Below are 23,916 nucleotides of genomic sequence, written 5' to 3' on the forward strand. Positions count from 1 at the left end.
ACGCTGTGTTCCGTGCCGCTGTCGTAGCATGAGAGTTTCCTCTCACCAGGGCTGTACCTGAATCATCCCTTCATTCAAGAAGTTATTCATCAGCCAGCCTCCCCACAGCGTAAAGGCCAAGGTGTCCCAGAGGGGAGAGGTGGCTGGTGGGTGCAGCACAAGACTGCCAGGCTGCAGCTTCTCCACGCGTGGCTGCAAATAGTGTCATTTCTGCAAGAGTGCTGGGGAGAGCACAGACCTCTGTCCTAGACCTCTGTGATCCCTTAGAGAGGTGTGGGGAGGTGAGTGCTCTGACATCTGCCTGGGTCCCATATACCTCTCGCTTTCAGCTTAGAGTTGAGATCTCAGCAGAAGAACCCAAGCTTCCCACCACTGCCTGAACCTAAGATGGGCTGTTATTAGAGGACAGCCTCTTTGCGAGGAGCGAGGATTGCCATGAACACGCATGGTCTGATTAAACTAGCTCCCTGTTCTCAACTGGCACAGTGCATAGGAACCAGGCTGGCCTTCAGGTGAGTCTTCTGCCCAGGGCCGGGAACATCTCCCTGCTGGTGTGCTGCTGAGCTGCCTGGACCGGCTGCAGCCTTGCCCTCCTGTCATGTTGCTGGAAACACCCAGGTTGAGGTAATCCTAGCCAGGAGCCATTTCTCCTCCTGGCTGGGCTCACAGAAACCTTCTTGAGTTGGTCTTGCCTGCCTGTGAGTCTTTGCAGGTCTTGTGTGACAAACTGCTTATGGCAAAACAAGCTGCTTCTCAGTGGGCGTAGCAGAGACTGGCTTTGTTTGTTTTTCCTGCTGCCAAGGCCTTGCTTATCTAACCTCCATTTCAGCCCTGTTTTGCGTGGAAATATTCTTATTTATGCAGCTGGGGCAGAGGCCCTTTTTGGTTTAACTCTTCTACGTTCGAACTTGTGGAAGATAAAATCTCTCATGGTGGCTGTCTTCCTTCTGCTGCATGAAATGTGGTGCCTGATACAGGGACTGTACTGACGAGCACAGGTAAAGCCAGCTGTTCTCTGTTTAATAATGAGCCATGGTAATGTCATCAGTGCATTTATACATCTACTCAAATGCATCTAGTACAGCTAACCCAGGCTTTCCTGGGCTGAGAATCACCCCCATGACAGTAACATCCAGAGGCTTCAAGCCTGATACAAACCAACAGCAAGAAACAATCCTTGCTCCAAAGAGCACTCAGAGGTGTAAGTGCCACCACACCTGGAGGGCTCTTCCAAAAGCACCCCTATGTGATCTCAGCGTGGGTCTGGACACCATCTCCTGGGACGTCATGTGCTCGGGCACACTTTTTAGGCTACTCTGCAGTCAGGCTGTGGGCTGTCCTTGAGGGGGCAGGTCATCGAGCAGGCTGTGCTCGTAGCTGCTCTCATATCATATGTGAATATGTGGCCATGTATCTAAGATGGCCTATCACTTCGTCCTGCTGTTTCTGCCTTTACTGTGAGTACCAGCATCCCTGATTGCCAGCAATGACTTGGCAATGACTATGGTGACAGTGGGGACCTGATGGTCTTCGCACACTGATGTGACCTCTTTGATCGTGGGAAGCAAAGTGACTGTTTTTTCTATTAGAAATTAATAGACAATTCAGTTATTTGCAGAGCATCTTATGCCTCTTAGGATGTCTGCAGCGTGACAGCTCAACAGCCCTGATGCTGTGGCTGTACCAAGTACTGTGCATTCCTAGATGGTACTGTAAAAGGATACAGAAATGAGATTTCTTATATATTGCTTCCTTTTATAGTCTCTCAATGCACTGCTTCGTGTTTTTGTTTAAATACTCCAGGCTCTAGGTTTGCTTTCTTCAGCACAGTCTGTCCAACACAAAGAAAAGCCAGTCATTAGAGGTTAATTGGAACATGTTTTTCTTTCTTCACTGTCCTGTGCTTTTGTGGACTGTCCAGGTGCCTGTTTCCAAAACAAAGTCAATCTCTGTGACTCCCCTCTGAAAAGCATCTACCTATGCTAGGTTATGACTCCGCAGTAATTAATGAAGAGTTGCAGAGCTGGCCAATGCTGTCTATTTAGTGTGGCCCAATCAGTTTCTAAGTACCATGACAAACTGGTTAAGGGCACATATGTGCATGATTTGCTACAGCTGATGTTACCGGTGACAGAATTAGACTGTCCATCTGCGTGCTCAAAGGATTGACATTGATAATGTACTAATTACAGCTCTCATGTAGCCTGTATGAGGAGAAATTGTAATTTTGGGAGCAAGCAGAACTGAATAGAGCTTGTTAGGAATGTTCAACAAAGATGATGTGGTTGGAAAATGTGTATGTGCTGAAGCAGAAATGTTTCATGGAAACACATGTGGTTTGACAAACTTCAGTTGTCAGTCTTCTCTTGGGTAACTTGCCTGTTGTATCATATGTTCAACCTCGGTGCTGTGCAGAAACACAGATTCCAAGGTTTGCCCCTGAATTACTGCCCTGTAGTCACAGTCCTGGCATCCTCTGGATGGACAAGATGGGACTTCTCGTGTCCTGTAGAACCTGGAAACTTGGCTCTTGAGTGAAGTTGATGTGACTCTTCAGTTTTGGTGTTGCTCGTTCCCAAATAAATTTGCTGTCCCTAATCAGTGTTGAGCAGCAGTAATATTGGGGAAAAAAAACCCTATAGTAATTTTATTCAACAGCTACTTGGCTGCATCTAATACTTTGGAAACACCATGTATCTGTGTTTCTGAAATTAAACTTGATAGAATTTCTGTTTCATAGGAAACTCGCAAACCTTTTTTATGCCTATTTGAAATTACATTTCAAGCTATTGAAAATTTTAACACAAGGGGAATCCTATTATTCAGCTAGCCTGAGATCCGACTTCCACCTTACTGTAACTGAGATTTTGAGTGGATGTGGCTGGAGACGTGACAACCACTAAACATCTAGACAGCAGTTGCTTTTATTGCTGTATAAAATATGATGTATACCGAGGTTTACTTGCACATGCGCTCTGGAGGTTCATTCAATGGAGACTAAGCACAGAATGTGTTTGGCCATTTCTAAAACCCTTTGCAAGAAAGAAAATTGTTTTACAGGACCTGATAAGATATTGTTGTGTTCTGTCTCTACAGAACGAGTTTGAAGCTCAACAGCAACAAAAAAATGTTAGTATTTTCTACATTCAGGAGATGTTACTTTCTTGGGAATTTGGTCACAAGTATATTTAGTGCTTTAAAAAAAACCCACCCCAGAGAACTGAAACCCCTAGAGAAGTTTGACTATTGCCTAAAGAGATCCTATGACCCAATTCTACGCAGTTTTATCCTATTACAGACTGAAATCAAAGATGAAATATTATGACTTTAAAGCCATGGCATGCCTACCACCTTTGTTTCCAAGCGGCTTCACAGGACATTGAAATTACACTAGCTGTGGGATGCTTAGTTTCTCTGTGCAGCACTTTTGCTGCCCATAGTAGAGACTGAGATCTTAATGAGGTGAATTCCATCTTGCAATCCTGCAAGATAAATGAAAAACTCACGCACGTCCATCAGTATTTACCTTCTAGATCAAATCTCAGGTTGAGCTGGGAGGAGAGCGTTAAAGTCCTGACCTAGGTACAGGCCAACTGGGTTGGACTCAGCTGCTCTGCCACTGGTTTTATGTGCAATTTTCAGCAAACAGTTTTATTTCAGCTCTTCTTGGCTCCTCATTTTCAAAGCGTGGGTGGTAGTACCTTTCTGTCCCACAGGAGTGGGAATACAGTACAGCTTGAGGCACTCGGTCATTACTGGTTTGGAAGCACAATAAATCCACCTGTTTTCCTGATTATACAGATGGCAAAGGCAACACGGGGAGTCATCTTTGTCTGAGGCTGTGCTAGAAATGATGGACTAGTTGATCTAGTCTGGGAATAACATGTTTTGATGCCAGATCCTTGCTTTGGCCATCCTGTTGCTGTCTGTGCTATGCTTGGTTTTGTATCTGGGGTGCAGAGGAGTTCCACCTAGGGGACTAACTGGAGGCAAAAACCTCTAGTTTCTCTCCTTTACTAGCTGCAGTTTCTTCTGGAAGTCTTTCAGATTAGCTCAGTCATTAGACTCTCTAATTCCTTTAAAAAAGGTTTGTTTTTGCTTTCATATACTGACAACATGCTGATGCTTGTCACTTGACTTGGCTGCATAGCACTTCCCATGACCCCAGTAAGATATTTTGGAAAGAATATTAAAACAAGCATAAATTGGCCCTGAAGCAGAGCGTGTTCAGTAAGTGTGTGTTGCAAGCACTTACGTCAAGGAAGCTAGAAAGCTGTGCAGAACTATTCTCTCCCCAAAAACCTTGTCATGGGTTAGTTTTCTGAGGTGCTGACTGCTGACACAAAAGGACCTTGATGCTGTTTATGCAAGATCTGGTTGACCTTCCCTCTAGTATTTACAGCACCCTCATTGATCCCACACATCAGTGGAAGAGAGGAGGCTTTGCTCCCATGTCTTTGGGAGCATTGCCTGGTACTGCACAACTGAGGCTTCTGCCACACAATTGATTTGCCATGTTCAAAGGTTACTGACAAAGTTGCATGTGGTCAAGAAAATGTTTGTCCATCTTGGTCACTGACCAAAGGAAAGAATAATTAATGCAAAGCTATGAGAGAGAGAAAAAACAAATATGTGCATGTTCCTTTTTTGCTCCATCTTAGCAGATTTTGTTTTCTTTTTTTGCCAAAGACTGCAGTACCTAATTGCTCAAAGTGATTGATTATTTTAGGCAAAAATAAGCAGATTGTTTCAGGTCTCTATGGCTGAAATGTAGACCAACCTATTTTTTGATGTTTCTGTAACAAGACGTTTCAGATTGTTCAGGCTGGGATCCTAAGTGGACCTGGCTACCAGTTACTGTTGGGGTTTCCAGTCCACTCACTAGGGCAGAAGACCCTTTGGTGTGAGAGACCCACATCCAAGCCGCCTTCTGCAAAGACTGATGCCCAGTTGCTTCAGTCACCAGGCTGTTGTGCTGTGCTGTCTCCGTTATGTTTTGTTTAGAAATGGTGGGATGGCTTCAAAAGAGAAGCCTGAAAGACATATGTAGCATATCTGACGGTTTGGTGATTGGGACCCTCTAATGGGAAGGGTAACGAGGGCAGATAAAAGTACATGTTCTGGCTCATATATGTGAGGTTTGAACTTGGGATTCCCTTGTACATGATGGACAACCAGTACAGGGGCTACTCTCCCCTGTGTAGTAGGGTCCTCTAACCATCTCCGCTGAAGCTGCTCTACTTCATTTCCAATAACTCCTGAGGTCAGAGTAAGGGTGGTTCCACAGCCAGCTGCCTCGTGCAGCCCACGCAGTACCACCTCTCTTCTGCAGCCCTGGGAACAGTCTCTGCTCCCTTGGGAATCCAGCCATTTTGTCTGATCCCTTTGGCTTTTGGAAAATGCCCTCCAAGGGAAATTGTTTTCCACCTAATAAAACATTTAACTTAATCTGAAGCCAAATGTTTTCAATTTGCCAGATATTCCAAAATATGTCAGTCTCAGGGGGACCTGCAACAACACTTCCTTTTTTTTTTTTCTTCCTGTTCCATGACAGAACAAAAGTAATTAATTAGTGCCTCAGCCCACCTCCTCTTATGCTAAAGGAAAGGCGGAGAAAGTACGGCAGCACTATCTCCCCTTCTCGGTGCAGAGAGCTGTGCAAAACGCGCTCAGGCTGAGGGAAGTACTGTGTCTGGGGGGGAGCGATACAGGGGCACCCACCGACCCCGAGGGCTAGCTCGTGTTTGAGAGGGTGAGTCACACCTGCCTGTTTGCTTCCCAGTGAAAAAGACTCACCCGGCAAAAGGAGAGGTGAGCGGTTCAGAGGTTCAGGGCTGTCCTCAGGCAAAGGGGTGAATTTTGCAACATCGTCTGTCCTTCGGGCACCTTCCTCTTTATGCACCGACAGCCAAACCGCTCAGTTCACACGCCCTGGGGTTGCGGAGGCGCTGCTTCTTGCGAGTTATCTGTCCTGCCTGAACAGTATCGTGGATCGCAGTTCCTGCTGAACTGGCAGTGACTGTTCTCCAGGCACCAAAGAAAGTGTCCAAGGAGGGACGTGGTGACACTGTAGCCTCAGTCACTTTCCTCTCCCTGCAGCCGCTGCCTCTGGCTATCTGGTTTCCCAGCAACTCAGCCTGCAGGCATGATGCCTGTGTGTTACGGGGATACCTTCACCTCTGCTTCTAATGTCAAATCTGTGCTTTTACTCATAGGTCTTTTCTTTCCTCATCTGTTATTCAGCCCGTGATAATGCTCCTATCCTACTCATGAAGGCTAGATGGGGGGAAGGAGGAACAAGCTGTCTTCTAGCAACACAGGAACATAAAGCTGCAGCCGCAATTGCAGTTACCAAGCACATAAAAGCCGTAATTTCTTTGCCAGTGCACAGTCCCCATCCAGAGACAAAGCCTCTGCAAAGCCCTGCTGGCAACCGCCCCAGCCAGAGACATCTGTGTGGCACATCCCTACAGGGGTGTAGAGCAGAGGGGATGATACATCTCTACTCTGCAATTAAGGCTCTCATTTTGTCATTTTTATTCCCTTCTTGTGGAAGCCGGCAAAGCACTTTGCTTCTTCCCATCTCCCACCCCTGTGCAGTGCTTTAAGGTGCTTGGATGCTCCCTCCCCTCCCTGCAGAGCAGCTGCCACCATGTCCCCCTGTCCTCAGCTGCTCTAGCAGGGCTGGGTGACCTGCCACCCTGCCTGCCTGCCTTCAGATGAATGACGCACTTCTTGCTTTCCCAACCGCTGCTGGGAGGCACTGTTAAGCACGGGACCCTGCTGCTGGGAAAGCCATGCGTGCAGCCCTGCTCTGAGGCAGAATGCAAAGGCTTAAGTATGTTTGTTTGCTTCGTGGGTTTGGAAGGGCTGCCCAGGCCTGTTCCTACTTTTTGTTTTTTTTTTAATTTTTTTTTCTTAATGAATCCTCTCTTTCCATGTCTGTGATTTAAAGTACTCTGCTGCAGCTCCCACACTGCCATCACTTGCCTGCCCAGCTTTCCTCTTCCACCTAACGCTCTGCTGCCAGGGCAGTCCGAAGTGCTAAACTCTGGGCAGATGGGCTGAACTGCTCAGCTGTTTGGATACATGCACAGGCTGCTTTCGGGATGTTACTGATCTGGTGTGATTCAAGGATTTTACAGAGTGAAATCTGGACAGACCTTGAGAAGAAGTCAGATCTGCTGCACTTCACTGTCCCGTTACACTGATGTGCGTTGTAGCTTTTCTCCCTTTTCATCTGAGATGAGATGTTATACATCTTTCATCCTTCCCCCTAGTGCACTCACATACAAAGATCATCTCCAAGCAGAGCTGTATTTCTCAGCATCCTAAACAAGGAGTCACCAGGCAGAATGAGTCACTAGTGCAATTTTTCATAGTCTAATCTAAACTTTTAGGGCCTGATTTCATTACTGTTGCTTACATTGAGTGGTTTCTTCCTGCATGCTGAAATCAGCAGGATTACTTGTGTCACTTGGGTGGAAGGTTTTTTTTAAAAACACAGGTCATTTTAGGTCAGGATTCAATTAGGGGAGTGAAGTACAGGAAGAAGTTCTGGACAGGTAAACAGAGCTGGTGATGAAAGATGCCTTTGCGCAACCTTTCCTCTATCATGTGTACTTTTATGTTACTTAAGCACTTGAGCAGTTTAGTAACTTCTGTCAGCTCCAGGCTGGAGCAGGTGGGCTGGCACGGAGTGGGGTGGAGAGGTGGGATTCAGTGGGCAACTAAGAAATGCCATGTCTCTTGTGGAAATATTTTTGGAGAGCAGGGAGTCGGATGCAGTGCTGTATTTTACATTTTCTTTCCCAATAAATCCTCGTTTAAGAAATGGAATAACTTCCCCAGACCATCAGAGCTGAGTACTCCAGAAAAAGCATTTAGGTCTTTGAAATTACCCAAGGACCTGACGCCCTTTCCTCACATGCCATGAAACAGATCTCTGCCATTTCCCAGAATCACAGATCATTCCTTTTCCCTCCTGTCCCTCCTTCTGCTAAAAAAAAAAACAACACGCAACCCAGTCCCTCTGCAGAATTTCTTAGTATCTTGGCCAGTCTAACTTGAAAAATACTCTTGTATTGAAGCTTTCAGGCCAACTGTATTATATGATTTTTCTTTAGTCATGTCTTTTTTTTTTCTAGTTAAGTTCTTTCCACATGCATAAAAAAAATCTGCTTATTTTTGCCATGTTTGCAGACTTACTAACATTTCTGGTTTGTCTCTTAACCAAATGGCAGAGACAGCTCAGTTCTGACAGTCTAGCTCAGTCCTCTCTCCTGTTTTTTTCTCTTATCTGAATTCCCACTTTGACAATGTCTTACTGGTAACGTGCTACCCATAACTGAGCAAGAGTATCCCAGGGGACATCACCCACAGATCTTAACCAGGATTGTCCCTTCTCTCCTTCAGGGCATGAAGTATTTTCTCAGATTCTGTCAAAAAAATCTTTTGCAGCATAGCATTCCTTCTCCCACTACTGCAGATCTGACTTTTTCAGGAGTAGCTGAGGAAGGCTTTGACCCTGCCAGATCTAGGGCAAAAGGCCCCCAGGGACAGCAAATCGGGTCCTGGACCCCCACTGCACTTGCGCCAGAGTACTGGCAAGTCAGGTTGGCTACTGTGCTCCCCCATGAGCTCTGTCCTACTTCCTTTCCTTCCTTTATCCCTTTTTCTCTGTTCCTTTTCTCATGGCAAAAGCAGTTCAGCCCCTTTTTCTTGAGTCAGTAACTTTTTCTTCTTTTAAATTCAGTTCAATTTTCCCACGCTGCAGAGATTTTTTTCCATGCTGGCTGTGATATCACTCTGTATGGAGACCTTTCTTTTCCTGTAACCCCTGAAAGTGTGGGTGAAAACTATAGCATATATTCAAATATTTTGAGAAAGTGTATAATAATATAAAAGCTAACAAATTATTACCAGAGGCTTCAATGTTCTAATTTTCAAAGCAATTAGATAATAGAGTAGGTCAAGAATATGCCTGCTCCACTTTTTCAGTTTCCACTTTCCTTATGTCCTATTTCTATACCTTTTAATCCTCATAATAGCTAATCCCTTGGGAGTAAGGATGAATCCCTTGAAACTAGTGTACTTGGAAGGCCTGGAGTAGCTTTTCCCTTTGCAAGCACTAGCTTTACCTAACTGCATAATTTGTGTGAATATTCTCTCTGGCACCTATGTAACCCATAGGACCTCTCAGATTATTTGCAGTAGTAATTGTTGAGTTTAAAGCCTGTGTTTCAGATCGAATGAGGCCTGGTTGTTAAGCTGAGGCACATGGGCGATGAGTAAGAATTGCCCTTGCGCACCGTTCCAGCTACTTACAAGCACTGATTGGTATTTTCTGTGAGGCAGTACCAACATATAGGTGAAATCCAGAGTGGAGGAGAAGGGAAGGAGAGCAGAAGTGAACAGAGGACAGGCTGGGTCATGAAGAATAGACTAGAAAAGGGAAGACTTTTCCCACTTGGTTTAGCACAAAGCAAACGAGGGATGACAAGGGGGGTGAGCACAGCCGGTCGAGCTCCTCTTCCCAGGTCTACGGGTGGTGCCTGGGGCTTTGGCAGGTCCCCTGGGGACAGCAGCTGTCACAGCTTCCTCTTTGGCTCTCTGTAGACTCACAGCTGGAAAAGTCTCATGGGCTACTCAGGCTCCATCTGCTCTCTGTTTATACTGTGATATGCTCTGCAGGGCCATACATGCAATGCACCCATCGTAACACAGTGTCTCTGCAGAGCAAACATCCCTTGTGACTCGGCATGCTGCGCTACACGGGACGGGCATAAAGCTGCCGCCTCCTGCCAGGACCTCTGCTGGCTCAGACCTCCCCTGAAAATCCAAAAAGCTCAGGTCAGGGGTTTGGTGTTGCCATAGGTTTGAAAAACATTTGTTCTTCTCAGTGTCTGGTGTCTTTGGGGATCTGACACAGAGCTGTGAAACTGTACATGGTGCACCAGCTTCTACAGTATTTACCAGGCTATAGAAAGCTAAAAGTCTTAGAGGAAAGTTTGCGCTCACAGAGCAAGTGCCCCAGGCCAGGCAGGTCCCAGAAAAGGGGCTGAGCTTGCCAAGTTCAAACCCTCATCCAGGGCTTGCTTTGGCTTTGTTATCGCTCTGATGCAGTTGTATCTGGAAGGGGGCTTTGGGCAAGTCCCCCTTGCTCGTTCTTATCAAGGTCAAGTCTTTCAGGTGCCTGTCCGAACTGTGACCTGAAATTCCAGGTCAGAGCCTGCCTCGTGACCCAGCCCACCCATGGATATGGGAGTGAAATTCCTGACACTTCTGGCTGCCTGGATATTGACTGAGTTCTCCCACACAAAGTCGTCTGAGAAAAAACCCAGCTCCGGATCTCTCCGCTCTGCACATTTTTTCCTCTCAAAACAGTCAGGCTTGATCAAAGCATAACCCAGTTTGACAAAGCATTTGTGAACTTGAGCAGACCTGGCCTTCACTGCAGTTTGTAATGAAACCCCAAACTAGCAGCGCCTTGCCTGGTTCCGGGCTGGGTTTTGCTCAGCTGCTGGGTTCAAAGCAGCCCAGCCCAGTTGGGTTTAATTGCTACAGACGCCGTACTACGTGCAGTGGGACACAAAGTGGAAAACAGGCTTTCGCCCCCTTGTACTCTCGACACACAAACACGAGAGAGGTCCAGTGTCTCCAAAGGGCAGAGGGTTTGGATGGGAGTCGCAGGGAATTTGCAGGGGGAATTCTGGTGGAGCTGGGTTTGCACGGGGGCCAAACGCATTCCTGGTGCAACGCTGTTGACGTCAGCACTCCATGCCTCGTTCAGCGTCGGAGCCTCATTTGTATTTTCTCCTGAGCTCATACAGCCTGGCATCTGGTTTTTGCTTTTGTTACTGCAGCTGTTTCTTGATCTGGCTGCTTCAATAATTCCCCCAGTCCCTGGAAAACCCACTCGCAAGCCTGTCTCTAGAGCTCTGTGATTGCTCTGTTAAACACACGCTTCCCAGATTGGCTCCCTCTCCCCAGACTAATTCATCTGACTAATTATCCCCTTCGTTGGTGCTAGTTTGTCGTGAATGCAGAAATTTGGTCATTACAATTTGTTCTATTCTTGAAAATTCCAAAGTCGTTGAATAACGATGAATTGAAAAAGCCTTTTGTTAATTCAAATTCAGCACTGAATAGTGGCAGCCCCTCTGATGGACCTGGCATGTGGGGCTGTCTCTCCTGAAAATGTGAGGCTGCGGCAGCAGAAATTCGGCTCCTTCAGGGAAGATGGCCGGGAGGCTACCCCATTGTCCAGTACTGCAGCAGGTACCGCTCGCAGGCGCTTTCCTGAGCAAACTGATGGTGGATTCTTGGGAGATTTTCCAGCGGGAAAGATGAAGGAAAACTACTGGGACCTAGAAAGGAAAAACGGATTTCCCTTAGTGGAAGTGTTTTAGAAAACGAAATGCCTACCAGCACCTTCTGCTAGACTGACACTGCACTGAGGACTCAAGCACAGGAATTGCCACACTGGCTTAGACCAAGGGCTCATCACTGTGCCCAGCCTTTGTTGCTTCAGAGGACAGCATAAAAATGCTATTAAAATGGACACTGGGTAGCACCATGTTAATAACCATGTTTAACTATGGAGAGTACTTCTGCTGTTTGCATAAATCTCTGCTGGATTTTTTTCATTCCCGCAAGCACTTTGTCTCAAGCAAGTTCTCAAGACAAGGGCCGTGTCTTTCAAATTCCTGTGAAGCCATCTGTGCAACTGTGCTCTGCACATCATAATTCAAAATACCTTGCTTCAGCTCTATCTGTTTCACTAGTGAGTGGCAAGCTCTGTGGGTGGGTGGGACAGTTTTACACTTGGAGCTTCTTTAACTGGGTGCTCTCTGGGTTTTACATTTTAAAGCAAGGTTATTAGGTATGCCTAAATGATCTCTTCCAGAGTTATGCTTATGTCTGCCCTCTCATATCCCTGCTCACCTGCTTGCTTTCTCTTCTAAAAGAACCATTTCTTTGGATACGTCTCTATGTTTTTATATGGATAATTTTCCAATCTTCCTAGTGCCTCCTTTGTCATTTTCTATTTTATTTTGGCTGTTTCTTTTGAAAAAGAAAACTAAACACAGTTATTTCAGAGGATGGACTACTATCATTCCTGTAATTCCATTATATTTTCAGTATTATCTTTGTGATCTTTTCAGCATGCCTTAAGATTGATTGTTTTTGACCACTACTGAAACTTGAGCAATATTTTTACTGAATCATTTGTAAGTGGTTTAATTTTGTTTTTAAAACACCAGTAAAGGCAGTTTGCCTACTCTCCCATTGCCCAGTTCTCTCTGCAAGTTAGGACCTCCTGAGACTCTTACAGTTGCCTTTTCTTGATGTCAGGGGTACATGATGCAAACCCTAGTTCAGATACTTCTATGCCAAAAACGACTGCTTATGCTAGATTTCCACCTGCTGCATTTTTTCTGAAATGGGTATTTTGAATTCAGCTGGATGAGTATTCCTATCCCAATATCACCTAATTATGGGGAAACTGAAAAAATATATCAGCACCTATTTATGCATCTCTGAGAGCAACTCACAGACATTCCTGCTTTCTAGAAGGAATATGGCTACAGTGATGTTTTGGTTTCGTGGAAAGTAAGTTAAAGCTATAATTCCCTGAAAGAATATAACACACTGACTCAAAGTCCATGAAAACATTGTTATCTTGGGACACATCCAGAATGAAAGCAGATCCTTTTGTTTTCTGCCATCTCCTTGACTCTTTCTTGAGGCCATAGCAATCAAGCTCTCACTCGATGCTGTTTAGTGGCAGATCTTAATCATGTTCTTAGGGGGCAGTTCTGTTCCACCCAGAAACCACCACCGCAGCTGCTGTCGCATTGACCACATCAGAAAGAAAAGTGAAATTTGAAAGAGAGATGGAGTTAATTGCCTTCTCATCTGTACATGAAAGTTTGCATCCTTTTCCACTTGCCCTAAACATGCTGGTTTAGGAGAGATCATTTTAATAATAAAGTAAATCTCTTAGCTCTGGGGCTTCTCTTGGTAGGTCTCTGTTAGGTTTCTTCTCCAATATTGTGTGAGATGCAAAGTGACTTTTGCTTAAAATATTTGCTGTGGTTAACTGTAGCAAGGACCTGTGAATCCAGAATCAGCCAATGGTGGAAAAAAAGACCAGTGAGACATGGTCATGCAGAAATGAAGAGAATTCCTATGAATGGAAGATTTCCCATAAAAGGCCGCACACTGTTACCTGCTTATTCCCATTTGTCTCCCTGGCAGGTTTGAGATTGTGCTGGAACGTACAGCTTTTTCACATTCTTTTCTGTGTATCGTTTTCTCCTCTTCCTCCACTCCCTCCTCCCCATCTCTAATATTTGTAGTTGAGTTAAAGCTGGACACAGTAGGAAAGAGACTTGGGTTCCCCACCTCCTCTTCCCCTCTGATCTCTCATCTCTTATTTATGTCTGTAAATGTTTTGTTTTATTTGATGTACATTTACCAGAGAAATACTGGGCCAAGCTCCAGGCAGTCTCATTTCCCTCTTCCATCTTGAGACATACCAGACCTGAACAGCAGGAGCTTGCACAGCTAAATATTTAGGAGAAAGCAATGAAGCTGTGTCACCAAAAAGCTCTGAATATCCCTTAGAATAAAATGAGATTATTTAGTATGTACAGAAAAAGATGTATCACACCTTTTCTACAAAAAGTCTTGGAGCAGACTGGGAAAGGCCTATACTTAAACTATTAACCATTGTGATCAACATAGCATCTCACTTGAGCCTCATATCAGAGGCAAGGTACCACCATACTCAATTCACTTCTAACCCCAGATCACTGAAAGATCACAGTATGGTGGTGACTTCTCAACCCAGTAGGGTCCCAGACCCCTCCTAACACAGATCAACTTCTTTCACTGAAGATCAGCATCTTTGTGTTTCTTCAGCTCATTCCTCTTTTAATCTTTCAGTACTTTCTATGAACGTAGAGAGAAATTATGGCAAAGCATGCTTCACTTGGAGCACAGGCACTGTGCTGCTCATCTTTGTTGAGACAAACGTCACCTACTGCTATGAGTTCTGAATCTGGCACCAGTGACTTTGTCTGCAAAGGTTTCCAAGATTTCTAAACCTCTCTTAGAAGTTGATGCAGAAGTTTGACAGAGGTTACCACAACTTGTAGGAGTGATGATCTTCAGCAGAGGAGTAAAGCAGACAGCTAGGACTGTCAGGCTCCAAACCTTCAGATTGGACGTGTCCATGAAAGCAGCTCTTTCTCCTCCATTGCCACATGCCCTGGACGTGACGGCAGTAGAGGAAATTGAAAGCAAATGGGATTCTGGAGAAAGAGGTCCAATTTATCCTCAGTGACACTGGAGTAACTCCACACGGAGGCTCCTTCATGTCCAGATGAGTGAGACAAGACAAAGACCAGCTGCCTGTACGTGCTTGCCCTGACCAGTAGCAGCTAGAGCGTGCTGCATCTTCCAGTTGCCTCCTGCCCATTGTAAAGGTTTTTAATGCTAATCAAGTAAGGATCAAGTATTTAATTAGTTGCCTGTCAGCTGGCACAAGGCCTTGAAGTGGTTTGGGAGAGAGAGGACAAACATTGCACATCTGCTTCTAGCCTCTGCCCAAGACAAGCTCAGCAACATCAAGCGCTCCCATTCTGTTTGTTTCTGGGTTACAAGCGAGCATTCAAACAGGCCTACTAGTCAGACAGACATACAGTATCTTTGCATCAGCCTAGGCCCAACATTTTACTCGTTAACTCATCAGTCTTATGGGAAACATCTGAAGCCTGGTCATATGTGAATAAATATTCCCAGTGGATGAGAGGGAGGGAAAAGGAAAGAAGGAGACCTAAGCCAATAGTGTGACTGAATGCAAATGGGAGAGAAAGTGAACCAGCTCTGCATTGCCAAAGTCTGGAGTTTTCTATCAACCTTGTGATTGTTTTTGCTTTTCTTAATGCCCCAGCTCCATGGAAATCAGTGTTTATTCATTTGTTTTTAAAGAATGCATTCCTAGCTCTTGTGTTTGTAGCATGAAGCTAGGAATGGAGTAAGTCTAAACTCACTAACATCCTGAAAAAACACCAAATTTATTATTATTTCTCAAAAATGGGAGCTTTAAGGCAAGTCTCCTGGAAAAGGGGAAGTCAGGATGACTGTTTTTGAACGTTTGCTAACTCAGTATATTGATAATAAAATCTTTGGTGGAAAATAGATGCTGGTTTTAATTCCTGGTTGCATTAATTGGAATGGGGAATACACAGACCTCAGGGAATTACATATTTTTGTGTATATTAATATACACGTTTTTCTTTTAACTGATCAGCTGATGGAGAAAAATCTATGGAAGCTGTAAATAAAACTTCTTTTCTTCCTCCCTTCTTGTAAATTGTTCTGCAAATAACTATGATTGATTGGTTTTGGATCAGAGGCCAGACCTTGACCACTTAATCAGTGGATCACCTGTGCTTTTTCCTCAGCATCACCTGGGGGCATCTGGCACATTCTCCACGTGGGACAGGCACGTGGCTTGTTTGGAAGGGAGACAGCAATGATCTCTCACTCTTCCCCCAATGGTTTGGAGCGCAAGAGAGTGCCTGGTGAGACAACACGGTTAAGAGGTGACTCCCGCTTTGGCGCAGGAAGTCTTCCACGCCGGTGCCTTCTGCTCCTGGAGACATGTAAGTGATAGACGATGCTGCCTCCTGGGTACTGAGCAACCGCTGCCATTTAGCAAAGCCCCTGCCTCAGAGGTTGGTAATTCAGATGAGATTTGGAGTGGTTTAAAACTAGCTACTACTATTAAAGCAGATGAATATTAGCTTAAACAGACTGGTGCTTTCTGAAAGAGGTATCCTTCTGTCTGCTGACAAAGAGGTTCAAAGTATGGTAACAAGGAGAGCTGGTTTGGAAATCTGTGCTGTCTCTCTGAACGTAACTATCTTCTGACTTCTCTCTTTTTGCATATTTGAATTCAGTGAAGTCTAAGGAGTTTCATGGAGACAGGGTGAATGAAATCCCATCCATCAGACTGAAGCAGCCTGGGCACAGCAGAACACACTGCCATGTACGCTGCCTCTGCTTGCCAAAATATTTCTTGCTTCCAGTTGGAAAGAGACAGGTTTCCTTGTGGGACAGTCAGTCTGTTTCAGTCATGACCTCTGGGCCAGCAACAGACTTAATGGTTTTTCTGTGAGGTATTCATCACTTCTAAATAACTGGCTTGAAATGTAACTAATTTCCTTCATAAAAGTTACCGTAATTTTTGTCCCTTCTGAACCAAACCAGTTTCAGTCAAACTGAAAAACAGGAAAGCAGAGGGAAGAAAGATGGTGATAATGCATACATTTCAAAGGGAAGGTTTATGTGTGTCTTCCTTGCTAATTACCCAATTCAGCTGCAAGGGATTCAAAACTGCAGAGAAGAAGGTCTGAAGGGACATGAACTAAATCTGGCCAGTAAGATAACTTTTTAAGGGTAGACTGAAATTTGGGTTCAATTAAAGCAAAGTCTCTTAAGGGTGGGGAAGGTACTCCTGGAGCATACAGTCAGATGATAACAGGACAGATGGAAAGGCTGAGAAATTGGGAATGTGATGTGGAGGCTCTTGTTTGTAAGTCTTTGATAGTACTGCAGGTGAGATCATGTTTCCTCTCTCCTACTTGTCCTTGATTTACAAAGGATGGAGGCTGCTACTGCAGTCTTGGTTATAGATACCTGACTCAAGATCAAGCCAAGCAGCTTGCATCTTTAATACTGGTGATCTCCATTTCCTTTCCTGTGTCAGCTAAGGTGGTGATGGCCTTGGACATGTTCCAGTAGTCTGGACGGGAGGTTGGGGTGGAACTGGTCTCTGCTCAGTTTCTGCTGCACAACTCCCATGGCACAAAAGCAGTTCTCTTGCTAAAGTCTTGCCAGATGCATTGAAGACTTAAATAGAGACTGAAAAAATTTCTTTCATCTCTTGCAGTTTCAAGCTGTGCAACGATGGCAGGGCAGCAGGGGGAAAGTTTCCTTTGTCAACTGAGCATGACTTGCCCCTCTGGCTGTATTCAGGGCATGAGTACCCTGACTCAGTTCACTGGCACTACACTTACCTACTATTTTTAAAAATTACTTACAAAACCAGAGCAGATTCTTTTGCTCCCACCACGTATCATAGTTGGAAAATGACGTCAACATGTCAGCAGCAGAGACTGGCTTTCAGCAGGCTTGAGAGACCCTGCAAAGAGTGCTGGGCCTCAACTTGCTAGAGATTTATTAGCTTTGGAAAGAGGGGTGTCAAGTATTCCCGCAGGCTCTGGGATGGGAATTTGCTGTGACAGTTTCAGGTTAGGAGGTGATGTCTGCAGAAACCCTGTCGTTTGCAAATCTGAAGTTGAGGGTTGGAAAACATAGTTAGCACTGGTATTCTTCAAGGTACTGACATCTGATTGTTATTGACATTTGGACCAGTGAGTAGCTGAACAGCCTGTCACTTGAAGATCTGGAATTATTTTCTTAAATGTTTTTAGAACTTTTTGTGAAGTTCCCTAGAATGAATCACTGTTTAACAACGGCTCAGTAAACATCATACAGTTAAAATGACTGAACACAGTACAGTTTGAACTGAGATTGAGTTCTCAAAGAAAAGCTTTGCCAGAAACTGCAAAACAAACTCTGTTCTTTTCCTTAATGCAATAAAAACCCTGTCAGCCTCTGAGGAATCAGATTTTCAGAAATTTCTAGCAATAGCTGTGACTTCTGAATGTTTTCTTCCACCCCGGAAGGCTCACACCCGATGATTGATAACCAGCGCACATGCTGCTCTTTAAATACTGCAAGGGAGGCACGTGACCCTAGCCAAGGGTACAAGGACACGGCCTCTGATTGGGAAAACCTTGCAAGGGGGGGTGTGATTCTCACACATGCTTTTCTGGGAGCTCCTTGGTGCAATCTGAGTCTACTGAACACACCTGACAAAGTAAACAAACACAAAAGAGAGCACTTCCTCACTCTTTTTGCCAGAGTTATAACTGCAGCTGTGTCTAGGATCATAAGGCAAAAATCTGACTGACTGTCCGCTAGCCTATTTCTATTTCTGCCAGCAAAGTCCACAGGTAAGAGCAAATATTAGTATCTTACTCCAACAGTATTTTGTTTCAGGTGTAAGGTATGGGGAAATATTTTTGTTTGCTTTAGACAATGGGTATAGTTCATTTCTGGGGTATCCTGGTTCTGGATAAATGCTGCTGCTGTTGTTGTGGGGCACTGAACTCAGAGAAGACAGCCAGCATCTCTTGTTGGCACTTCTCTGCACGTGTTCTTTTTGATCTATGACAAGTCACTGAATTGCTCTGTGCCTCGCTTTCTTAGATGTAAAGTGAAAGCCAGCTGTATGACTGTGTTGTAAGGTTACAGTCATAAACACATGTGAGGCATTTGCCTATTCTACAGTAGAAAACAAGATTGGGATGATCAAGAGCTGTATTTTTAGGAGTATTTTTTTTCCCTTTGCCAACTCTTTTGGAACTGGACCAGTGTAGTGGGATGACTGTTAGTCAACTCACCATTATTTGGCTGATAGGGGAAAATACGCTGGATATTGGGATGGAGGAGCAAACTAGCTAGATGTTTGGACCAAACTATCTCAGATCTAATTAGCAAATCTAATTGATTAGCTCAGATCTAAGACCAGCAGATCTAATTAGCTTTGTGGCAGCCTCCTAGATGGGTCTGCACCACTGTAATGCGCTGTAATCCAGGGAGTGAGAAGAAACAGTGGGGTCTGGCAGAGATAATGAGGTCAGACCCAGCATTGCACAGACGTGGTCATTCTGCTTTGAGGACTGGGTTGGCTCAGGACCAGTGTCAGAGGGTACAGACCTCTGACAGATTGGAGATGGCTTTGTGTAGCACTGCTTGGCACACAAAGCAATCCTAGGATTGCTCAGGCACTGCTTAGATACATGTCTTCGTGTTCACTTGATGAAGTCCAGCATTGAGAGTACTGTCTGAGACAGCTGCAGAAGCGTTAGGAATTGTTTCTGAGATATCATGGGAAATGGATGAGATCCCAAAATGTAGGAAAAGGGTGCACGTAATGATGGCCTTTGAAGAAAGAAGAGAAAGAGGTGAAAAGAACTGGAACAGTTCCAGTTCCTGGAAAAAGTGGAACAAATGAGCCGTGCGTAAGCATATAGAAGATAACAAGGTGATAAGTTGCAGGCATGCAGGCCTGTCAAGAAGAAATCCTATCAGAGCAGTCTGCCCTCTTTTTTTCTGACAGAGTAACCAAGAAAAGGAGATGTCCTATATTCTGAGTTGGGTAAGGTTTTCCATGCTCCTTCGCATGATACTCATAAGCCAGCTATGGACATACACCCTAGGTGAAACTTGTGGAGAATGGGTGCACAGCCCCATGGCAAAGCCTATTCACTGAACGGCCCTCGGAGCTTTGCATCAAACAGGGAGGGAGCAATGAGGGGACTGCAGGGTCTCTCCCCGGTCAGTCTTGTCATTAATGGTTTCATAGGTGCAACAGAGATAATGCTTATCAAATGTGATGGCAGTGTCATGCCGGGGGGCATGCAAGCACACGGAAGAACAGGGTCAGAATTCAAAGGGGTCTTTAGGCGCTGTAGGACCAAATGGAAAAATATTCAATATGGACAGGCATAAAATAGGAATGAATAATCCACTGCACAAATACAAGGTAGGCAACGGCTTGCAGGACAGCAGGTAGGGAAGGTTTTAGCAGTTATAAGGGATCACAAAATTAATGTGTTTCAAATGCTTTGCTACTGTTAAGAGACCAACATTATCTTAGGACAGACAGATATGAGTATAGTCTCTGAAATAGTCTCCTTTCTCTGCTTAGCATTGGTGGGGTTTTGGCTCGAGTGTTATGCCTAATTGTGGATGCCAGATTCCCCAAAAGCTGTAGATCGGTTTAAGAGAGTTGAGAGAAGAAAAACAAAAATAATCAGAAGTCTAGAGAAGATATTCTTTACATTTTTTCGAGTTTGTTGAGAAGAGGAGGCTGTATGCTAACCTCTCAGCTTGTTGCGAAAGAAAGAAGACAAACAGTTTTCTGTGTCAGTGGTAGATAGGACAAGAAATCTCCCTTACAACTTAAATTGTAGCAGGGGAGATAAGGGTTAGACATTAGGAAGCCCTTCTCATGCCAAATGTAGTGAAGCACTGAATAGGTTGCTTAGGGAGGCTGGGAGTCTTTTACGGGAGATTTCAAAAACTTTGCATCTTCCAGGAATTATGTCACGGTAGTGCTGTCACAGGTAGATATGGAGGTAACAGAAGAGAAAAACGGAGAACCCAGATAGCAGGAGAAATCACTCAATAAGAAAAGAAGAAAAGAGGTGCTTGGCAGCCCTTTTAGAAACAAAGGTAGCAGCTGCAGCACCTGCACGCTTTTGCTGACCGTTTCTGCCTTATTTTATTCTCCAAATACTAATGACAGGTTGCACAACTGTCAGGACAAGAGGATCCTCTCCCCGGCTTTGATTTAAGTGTCTGGGGGCCACCAGCTTTAAAGGGATTTCAGGTTCTGGTTCAGGGTCTATGTGGGAAATTGTAAGGATTTCCAGTCTTGGGAGAACTGACTCCCATCCCAACCACTTCCATGTTTCCTTCCCTGACCAATTTTTTTTTTTCATCCATACACCACTCTAAAGGGAAGATAGACTCTTAGCAGCATTAACAAATATCTACTTAAAGGTATCAGATCCTTGTGCTAGTCTAACTTCTGGTTATGTTTCCTTTCCAGACAGCAATCAATCCAATGTGGTGGTTTGAATTTCAATGTTAGCATAAAATTTCTGCTAGCCTTACTTAAAAATTTAGTGCACTTACTTAAAAATGTGCACTTTCTCGCACAGCCAGACAGTGATGACTTCCCCAGCCTGTTCTCAGGAAGTTTGCATTAAAATAGTATTTAAAAATTGGAATTTCTTTTCCGGGCCACATCAAGTTCAGATAAACGCAGTGTAGCTGGATGAGGCACCAAAGGGTTGTACAGCTCAGGCAGCTGGCGTTAGGCAGTTCAGCAGGACTGATGTTGTCCCGTGGAGTCTCGGGCTGTTTCCTGGGTGTGCTGGTAGTTACACAAGGACAATCAATGTTCCTGGGAGCAATTACTGACTTCTTAAGGGCAACATCACTGAAGCTCTTGCACAAGATGGGGAGGATGAGGGAAGGAGAATAGAAAGATCTCCAGCTCTCATGAACTGACTGCAAAAGAAAGCTTAAAAAAAAAAAAAAAGACTATTTATTAGCAGTTACCAAGGAAGGATAGACAGCACTGGCAATATGTGAGGGGAATGTTCCCTTTTGAGGATTATGCTTGATTCAGAAAAGCAGAAGCTGAGCACCGCTGAGCTGGATGGGTACAGTGATGCTGCCTTTGTAGCCTTCCATTCAAGGCAAGCAGTGATATGAGTTTTGTGGCCTCAGCCTCAGACACAAGGCTACCAGTAAATGTTAGCATCATTTGTTATTCTCAGGCCTGGCAGAGCAGAAAAGAAGGTCAGGATGAGGACGATGATCTGCTGTCAGTGCAGCAAGGCTGGAGCAGAATAGCTGCAGGGCTCCAGCATGTTAGGATTGAGTTGCACTGGCAGAACCCTGTGAAAACCAAGGACACCCGTAGCAGTGGGTGCTGCAGGCCAGTACTATAGCTTTGTGGGGAAGTCTTCTTTACGTACGTGGTTTCCAACTGTGTATATAGATACTTTATTTCTTCTGTAATTGTAAAAAAACTACACTGACACCCCACCCCACCCCCCCCCCCCATTTAGAAAAGACTGAGTGTGAATGAATAGGTCTTGCTGGGGGCATGTTAGAAGTATCCTGCTTGGCTTTTAGACACACTACAGGAAACAAGATCCCAATTTCAGCTCGTAGTTATTTCAGGCAGAAGCGGTGTAAACTCCTTACTATTCTAAATGAAAATACAGAAGAATTCTCACCCATGGCTTTATCTAGAAATTTAATCCCAACTATTTCCTGTACCAGACCAACCATGGAGGTCTCTGTGTCTATCTTTAGCATCGGATAAGGGCCAGTTAGCCTGCTCTTTTCCTTGCCTTTTGCTTTTCTCTTTTAAGGCAAATGGTGACAGATCCTGAATGTGCCTTACTTAAAACTAGAGGGACAAAAAAACTTATGGCAACTGAAGGGCACAGTCCAGCCAGCCACAGAGAGGGAAATGCGTTGATACCTGGTTTTGTCGTGTCATTACTTGGGGAATTTTTTCTCTTGTATTTACCTCAGTGATGCAATTTTGGTGTTAGCGTGTCCTGATTTTGTAGAGCAATATAGCAACACATGTATCCCTGCAGGTTGCTGCTGTGTTCCCAAGCATATTAGTCACTGTTTTAATATCTCTTTCAGGATAAAGGATAATACCATCAAAACGCATAACTTTCTATGATAAAAACAGTAACCTTATCTTATCAAGCTGAGATTTTTGTGATCTGCAGATGTGAGTTTGGAGGCCGCAGAAGGGGCTGAGGGGTTCTTGGCTCGGTGTCTGTGGGTTCTGAAATGACCCATGTTGTTTTCTGGCAGCAGAGAGGGAGAAAACATTTGCATGTCTCCTTGCAAAGAACTCACAGTACAGACCAGAGCCAGCCCAAGAAGCGGCAATGGCCAAAAAAGAAAGAAACCAGACAAATAAAAATGCATGACAGGCTAATATAAACAGCATGTCAAGAGGGAAGCAACTTTGAGTGCTCATTTTCCAGCTAGAGCCAGTACCTCTTCTTTTCCTCTGCTCTCTTCAATGGGGTTTTTCCCTGCAGTCCTCTTCCAGTATCAGTGACCATGGCGAAGCTACAAACAGAGGTCCCTTCATCAGCTGCCGCACCGTGTGTCCTTCATGGTGAAGCCTCTCAGGGTTTCTTTCTCTAGGGCAATGCAAAAATCTCTGTGTTTAGAAAGGGAATGTTTCAACCAGCTCTGCAAGGAAATTAAATGTACGTGTGAATCTGCAAGTGATGAGTGCCTTTGCTTGCCTTGGCCATGAGGTGCCTCGCAAGCCTTAGCGGAGGGATGCACAGGATGTGAAGCACTCCAAGAACTTTCTCTACATATAGTATGACAAGTGTCAGTGTCATATGGAAAGTTAAATTTATTTGCCCTAATAGACACATTGGGTTTGATTTCTTGCCCGGGGCAACAGCCACTGTTATTTCACCCTGAAGAATCAAACACAGACCTTGTCGCTCCCTAGTTAACTGTGGTCTGCTCATCAGTTTAGCAGAAGTGCAATCTGTTCCTGCCCCGAAATTTGTCACCATTTCATCTGTAGCATAGACACTTATTCAGTCACGACTTACAGAAATTGTATTATGGCAGCTGAATCTACAGGAATTTAGATATCTTTGAAGAAGAGAATTTGTCTCTCCTCATTTTAGTCCTGTCCAAGCCTGAAATTGCAGAAGTAGGCTTGGTCATGGGAATCTGGATTCATTCCCTTTCTTGAATCCCTCTAACATAAGAATTTAGACATTCAGATTCACTTTATCTCTGTCTGTTATTAGTCACAGGGTTAGCCAGTACTTAAAACACTCCCAACCCAATCACCGCTTCCTGCTCCAGGGAATACCATTAACTACTTGCATGGCATGAGTAAGCAGGCCTGGCTCTTATCAAAGTAATTTGCACAGAAAGTAGTAAAAACACAGCTTCTCAGTTGTTTGTGTGGATGTTACACCGACTGAGAGTGGAAAACGCTCAGCACTTCCAACAGCTCCCTCTGCCTGCAATGGGACAGGTCCTGCGGCTCTGCCCCGAGTTTCACAGAAAATGCAACGTGCTGTTTAATCAGTTACAAAATTGACACTTGGGGGGGGGGGGGAAAAATCAGTCCCAGAAAATCCAGGTGCTTAATAACCAAACTCTTCTCTTGTTCTCCAGTTT

The 23,916-nt window shown here is 44.6% G+C and overlaps 1 long non-coding RNA gene across 2 annotated transcripts in view; it reads left to right on the forward strand.

The window, feature by feature from the left end:
* Positions 1-23,916, forward strand: part of LOC148057130 (uncharacterized) — a 41,594-nt gene that overhangs the window by 15,789 nt on the left and 1,889 nt on the right. For both annotated transcript variants that reach the window (XR_015701899.1, XR_015701898.1), the window contains exon 2: positions 15,477-15,677. This is a non-coding gene — a long non-coding RNA (uncharacterized LOC148057130). The remainder of the gene's footprint in view (positions 1-15,476; positions 15,678-23,916) is intronic.

Source organism: Nipponia nippon, unplaced genomic scaffold (assembly GCF_047370975.1).
Source record: "Nipponia nippon isolate SJK-2023a ecotype South Korea unplaced genomic scaffold, ASM4737097v1 scaffold_10, whole genome shotgun sequence".
Lineage (NCBI taxonomy): Eukaryota > Metazoa > Chordata > Aves > Pelecaniformes > Threskiornithidae > Nipponia > Nipponia nippon.